This window comes from Terrapene carolina, unplaced genomic scaffold (assembly GCF_002925995.2).
Source record: "Terrapene carolina triunguis isolate 2854851 unplaced genomic scaffold, T_m_triunguis-2.0 Scaffold8224, whole genome shotgun sequence".
NCBI lineage: Eukaryota > Metazoa > Chordata > Testudines > Emydidae > Terrapene > Terrapene triunguis.
This window is the reverse complement of record NW_020672575.1, coordinates 1-7,186: the sequence shown is the minus strand read 5'-3', so window position 1 is coordinate 7,186 and position 7,186 is coordinate 1. Positions and strand designations below refer to the sequence as shown.

The following is a 7,186-nucleotide window of genomic DNA, read 5'->3' as shown; positions in this document are numbered from 1 at the left end:
TTAAACAATTAAGAAGGTACTAATTTTCAAGACAATAAACACAACCTAAATACACCAGACTTTCTCAAATATGAGTGGCTTTTGTTATCTGTCCCATGAGACTTAATCTTTAGAAAGCTATTTCCTTTATGCTTGGCAGATTAGAAGCAATCAGAGAAGGGGAGCAGAGCCCTGATACTTTCTGATGTTACAAAACTGTTCAGTGCTCACAAAATACCTCTGATGTCAGTGTACCCCCCTGTCCAGTGCAGAGAAGGCATTTCTCCCACAGGATCCAGCAGGGACTGGGCGTCAGATGCAGCACAGGAGCTGACAGGGAAATTTTTAGTGTCTTGACAACAGATTATTCATCAAAGAACTTTTACAAGAAGATCCTATGGGGAGAATTGCAATTAGTGACAAACTGACACTGAGATTCTAAAGTGGATCCGTTCCAGTCCAGTTCCCATAAACATTCAGTTAAGCCACCAGGGAGTAGAGGGAAGTAAGGTAAGGGTTTGGTGGATGGATTCTGTACTCTTTGTCATCTTTGAGGGAGGGATAGCTCAGTGGTTTGAGCATTGGCCTGCTAAACCCAGGGTTGTGAGTTCAATCCTTGAGGGGGCCACTTAGGGATCTGGGGCAAAAATCTGTCTGGGGATTGGTCCTGCTTTGAGCAGGTGGTTGGACTAGATGACCTCCTGAGGTCCCTTCCAACCATGATATTCTAGGATTAACAATACATGGATGTTCTTTCTCTCTCTCCCATTGTCCATTTTCCACCCTGTCTCTTTCTCCTATCATTCCCTTTCCATCTATGTTTGACACCCACTCCCAATTTCTCTCTTTCACTCACCACCCCTCTCTCCATCTCTCTCTGTGTTTAACTGTCTCTCTGCCTCTGCATCCAGGCTGGTCTCCACTTGTCAGCCTTTCTCCATTGTAGCCCATAGGATTACTTTGTTAGCTATTATATCCTACTAATCCAGCCAGCTGTATCAAATAATGTTTCTCTTTCTGAATTAATCCATTTTATTCTTATATTTTATCAGTATTCATTCCTATGAATTTAGGATGTGTTGAGGCATATGATGTGTTTCCTAATAATTATACATAGAAGTTTTGCTGAAATGCAAGAAGCCTACCGGCCTGTATCCGGTAAGATCCTCTAAATAGCTAAAACTATAATCAGTTAAGAGTAAGTTAGCCTAAAAGCTGGTAACTTTTGGCACAGATAGGAATGGTCCCTGAACTTTGGGGAACCAAAGGGAGGAACTATACACAACACTGAACAGGCTTATCTGGTGTCTGCAACCAGTTGGTAACCGCAGGGTATACCACAAACCTGGAAGTCGCCAAGAGAGCCTAGGTTGGCAGTTTTTGGAGTGAGATAATCCTTATTAATATATAGAGAGTAAGAGTCATAATCCACTAACCTATAGGATAAGAGTACCCATAAATTTCTTAGGGTACAGAAATAAGATTTGGGTATAGTAGGTTGGGCCTGAATTACATAGTATCAGGATCCTATAAAATACCTTGTACAAAAGAGGCTTGTAGCAATTTATTTTATTTGTCCTTCTATATTTTTATCTACCTATCACTCTATCTTCTATCATGCTATCAGCTCAGCTTGTGTAGTATAGTATAACTACTCAACATTCCTAACTATTGGGGAAGCCAGCACCATCGTGTTATCGGGCATGCCAGGAGTAAGGCTGGTCCTTCACCTCCTATTACTGGGTCCTCAAGGAAGGGTGTGAGTATGTTAAGTTAAGGTACTTATACTAGGAATGTTACCACCAAGAGTTTTGGAATTATTTTACTGTTTTGCAGTTATAAGTTTCATAGCATTTATTATTCTTTTGTTAATCTCAGTAAAGGTTTTGTCAATTTGGTATTGTCCTCAGTGTAAGTGTTTTTGCGAAGCACCCTGAGAGTCCTCTCCCAGTATAGAACTCTCTGAGTTCTCGGATCCTGTAGTCTGAATTGGACAAGAACCTATAAATCTTCTGGTCGGATGCGATCAGTGGCGAGCCATAACAACTAACCTATAAAATTCAGGTCAACACCATGTCTCTCTCTGTCCCTAGCATCTCCCAAGGCCATTATTGCTCTGGATATCTCAGTCATTGAGATCTGGTTGTGCCAGGATGATCAGTGAAACACAGCACTGGGGGTGTCCGAGGCACTAATTCCCCGCTCTCTGCTAACAGGTGTGTGTGTGAGACGGGGAGAAGGAGAGACTAGCATCCCTCAGCAGAAGTTTCATGATGACTGAGCCGAGCACAGTGTCTCTACCCCTGACAGAGCCCAGCCTGGAAAATGGAATCAAATATAATGAGACTGATTTCAAAACAGACCATTTAACTGCAGTGATCATTGACAGTGTCACTCTGCTCCTCTGCCTGGTCAAGCTGGTGGGGAACGGGATCGTGCTCTGGTTCCTTGGCTTCCACATTAAGAGGAACCCCTTCACCGTCTACATCCTCAACCTGGCTGCTGCTGATTTTGGCTGCCTCCTCTGCTTGGCTGTTTTATTCACAATTTATAATGTCAAATTTATTTTCTCTTAGGTTAGACTAATCTTACTCAATGAAGTCACTTAACATGCTGGTTCTGTTCATGTACAGCACCAGCCTATACTTCCTGATGGCCATCAGCACTGAGCAGTGTGTGCTTCCCCATCTGGTACCGATGCCACTGCCCAAAGCACTTGTCTGCCATTGTCTGTGCCCTGCTCTGGGCTCTCTCTCCTGCCTGCTCACTGGACTGGAAGCTTTTGCTTGTGTTTTGAATGCCTTTGCAAATTGTATCATGATGCTCACTCCACTCTCTGTTACAAATTTCCTGATATTCGCTTCCATCATGGTTCTATCCAGTCTGACCCTGTTCATCAAGGGCCGAAGTAGCTCCCAGCAATGTCAGCCAGGGAAGCTCTACATTGTTATCCTGCTCACCGTCCTCTTCTTCCTACTCTTTGCTGTTCCCCACCGTATTGTCACATTCCTCCAGAATTTTGATTATGATTTAAATCTCATCACTACCACTTTCCTGCTGGCCTCTCTCACAGCAGCATCAACCCAGTTATTTACTTTTTTTGTTGGGAGCTACAGGAATCGGCAATTCAGGGGATTTGTCAAATTTGCACTCTAAAGGGTTTTTGAACATAAGGCAGAAGGAAAGGGGGTCCTTCAGTGAAGACACAATGGTGATGGCACATAATACCCTATTATGGGCTGGAGGTTTCTCTAGAACAGAGGTTCTCAGCCCACGGGCTGCTTCCAGCCCAATTAGCATACAGCTGAGGCCTACATGACAGCCTCAGGACTGTGCAGGTAGTATACATATAGTGTATGTGTGGATGTGGCCCACATAACACAGAGAGCTGCATATGTGGTCCCCAATGGTAAGTAGGTTGAGAACCACTGATCTAGAATGATCATAAAATCAAAGAAATTAGAGATGAGAAAGTTCCCATCATTCTATTCCCCTGTGTTCTGTGTATCTAGAGAGGACTGTCATAATCACGCAGGGCCTAATCCTGGTGCCATTGAAATCAGAGGCAAAATTTCATTTGAACTTAATAGGAACAGGATCGGGGCCATACTATCCATTGTTGTAATAAGGAATTCATAGAGAATGCAAAAGTCAATGGTAAGAGCTGTTTAGCATAGCGTGACACAGCTTCTGACATCACCCTAGTTAAAGCAAGTCTTGTCAGAGAGGAAGACTATTTGCCAGATAAGAGTATGAATATTGTAACTCTCCCTTGAGTATTTTGTGAATGTGCCTTTGGCCAAAAGCCAGAGACGTCAATTAGGAAAGCTATACACCACTATCCTGCTCACCGTCCTCTTCTTTCTCAACTTTGCCATTTCCCTCAGGCTCTGGAGCTTCCTCCAGTATTTTAATTATTCTTTTCTCCATGTTGAGATATGTCACATGCTGGCCTCTGCACTTTGCACTTGACTTTATTGAATTTCATCTCGTTGATTTCAGACCAGTTCTCCATTTTGTCAAAGTCATTTTGAATTCTAATCCTGTCCTCCAAAGTGTCAGAATAATGTTGCTGAAGAAATGTGTCATGCGTCAGTGATTTGTTTTATCGTTCTTTTAAACGTGCAGATTTGTGGTTTGCATAGACTGAGTTACAATTCCATCTTGGGACTTTTCATAGGGAGGGAGAGCTACACACCATTCCTTAGACATGATAGGGAGGGAGAGCTACACACCATTCCTTAGACATGGATGGTACAAATGGCTCAATCTTGCCATTTTCATTTACATCCATATTTTCAATCCATTAATTCATTCATTTTCAAAGATGCTGATTACTTACATCTCCCACTGCAGTCAGTGGTAGCCGTGGGTGCCCACAATTTCTGAAATCATACTATTATGGGCAAAGAGATGTTGTTGATCTTAATACAGTTCAAGTAATCTTACATACGGTACAAAATGCTGTGGTAGTGTAAATTGGAAAAGCTCCTTTGGCTTCAGTGAAGTAGTCTGATTACACCAGCTGAGGATCTAGCCCCATACTTAAAATCACTTCACATTAAATATTCACCTTTTTAGCAGCCTCAACCCAGTTATTTACTTCCTAGTTGGGAGATCCAGGAAGTGGCGATTCAGGGGGTCCCTCCAGGTCGCGCTCCAGAGGGTCTTGGTAAATCAGGCTGATCACAGAGAGGATGGAGAGACAGCACAGGGCAGAGCCCATAGAGATGGCAACTTAAATCCTACAGCACCCATCCTTGGAGACCCTGTTCTGGGGATGGAGATTTCCCTAGATCCCAGAATCAAAGAACTTCAATATGAAAAAGGCCTTTTAGGCCACCTACTTGCAGCATAGGCTAGTTCCCTGTAGTACATCCCTCAAATGAAGATAATAATGTCCCAATGTAAATCACCCCAGCAAGCTCTATTGCAGCAAGACAGCTCCATGAAATGTCTAATATCCCAGTATCTTCTTCTCTGGACTCTCCTTTATATAAGTTTGGTTTTGGAAACAGAACCACTATTCAAGCTAGAAACAAAAACTAGTATGTGAGTTTAATCTAATCCACTAATAAACCCTGGCACCACACAGCCATGTATCACATCCCACATATTCTCCCAAAGGTAGTCTCCTATGTGTATCCTATTGTGGTATCCGCATTGCATTTTGCTCTCTGTATCTAACACATGTTTGAGATCAATAAACAGAAGCAACATCTCTGGGCTGCCCTTGATCCTCATCCACACATTTGTAAAATGTTTCCCAATCTTTCTGGCTGCTATCCTTCTCTGCCAACACTTCCTCTGGGAGGTGGGGCCATGGGATAGGATGGCATCTAAATGGCAATGCTTTCTGTCTGCATCATATTTACTTTCATGGGCAAATATCTTGGCAGTGCCATTCACCCCCAGAGTTTTTCATAGAGCTACTTGAAATGTTTGTTTTTAATTTCAGGGGCAATGAGGGGGCAGGGCAAAAAATGTTCATTTTGTTTGCAATTTTTTCCCCCCTTTTTTTTTTTCAATTTTTCAGCAAAATAAATTCTACATGAAACAACGTTTTAAGGACTTTCCTTTCTTCCCCCCTCCTTTTCTAGTGGGGGGGGGGAAAGGGATTGTTTTTTTAATTTAAGGTGAACAATAGAAAAAACCCTGAAAAACTAAAAAGAACTTTTTGTTTGTTTCATTTAGGAAAATATCCTCCAAAAAAAATCTCAACAGAAATGTTGAATCTGTCAAAAAAAAGCATTGGCCATGTACAATAATTTTATACAAACAATATTTTTTGCCAACTCTGGTACTCTGGAGAGAGGAAGGCCCTTCCTACAAGCAGAATGTGACCCTCAGTGAACCATGGAATTCAGTAAAGGCAAACTAGTACAGGCTGATGGAAATATAGTATTGGAGAGGGAGGCTTGGCTTGTGGCTAAGGGACTTGTCTAGACTCAGAAGATCTTTTTTCATTTCCTGGATCCATCACAGTCCTTGGGCAAGTCACTTAGTTTCTTTGTACCTCAGTTTCCCCATCAGTAAAACTGAGATAATAATCCTTCCTTTGTTTTAGGAATGTGCATTGTCAGACGTTTCCAAGGCAAAAATTGTGAGCAACTAAGGATAGAAACTAATGTTATACAGCTCTGAAAACATGAGCTTTTAATTGATGTATGTGTCCCTGTTTCTAGCACTGGTGATTTATGAAATATCAGCCCTTAATGAACTTGTGACGGGTTGGATCACAGAAACCCCCTTGGGGCTGCCAACTCATGTGCCAAGACTACTTCTGCCCCTGCTTTCCCTGCCAGCTTGGGACTCCAGCACCCTGTCTTGTTGAGCCAGACACGCCAGTCTGCTCCAACACAGACCCAGAGTCTGAACCACATGCCCCAAAGCTGCAGACTTAACTGAAAGCAACTTAAGAAGTGTTCCTGTCTTTAACACTCAGATGCCCAACTCCCAAAGGGGTCCAAACCCAAATAAATCCGTTTTACCCTGTATAAAGCTTATACAGGGTAAACTCATAAATTGTTCGCCCTCTATAACACTGATAGAGGGATATGCACAGCTGTTTTCCCCGCCCCAGGTATTAACACATACTCTGGATTAATTAATAAGTAAAAAGTGATTTTATTAAATACAGAAAGTAGGATTTAAGTGGTTCCAAGTACAGTACAGACCCGTTTACGCGCGGATGTCAGGAGTCAAGCTGTCACGACCGCATGTTAATGGACCACGGGTTAAGAGGGCCATGCTGAAATATCTTAAGATATCTATACTGTATATACATGTATAATTATCTAGGATTACATACGTATTCACAGCATCCCAAATACTGCAGGCCTATCTGTTAACGGCGCTTTGCAAGAATATAAATTCAAATGTGTAATCTAATAAAAACATTATTACTACTACACGGGGGTGAAAGTAACTCAGGACACTTACCAGTACGGGGCGGGGGCGGCTCTGGCCCCCAGAAGGGGCGGGGCCTCAGGCAGAAGGGGCGGGGCTAGGGGTCAGCATCCCCCAGCCAGCCCTTCCAGGCACCTGATCCATGCCACCCGGGGTTCCAGTGGTGATTTAAAGGGTCTGGGGCTCTGGACACCACTGCTGCAGTAGCGGCGTCCGGAACCCCAGGCCCTTTTATATCGCCGGCCCTGGGGCAGCTGCTCCCTTTGCCCCCCAAACCCGTAGGGGGCTGAGGGGGGGG

General features: G+C 43.2%; 1 pseudogene; it reads left to right on the top strand.

Moving 5' to 3' along the window:
* Positions 1–2,252: 2,252 nt before the first annotated feature.
* LOC112120865 lies at positions 2,253–2,974 on the top strand (annotated as a pseudogene).
* The last annotated feature ends 4,212 nt before the right edge of the window (positions 2,975–7,186 follow it).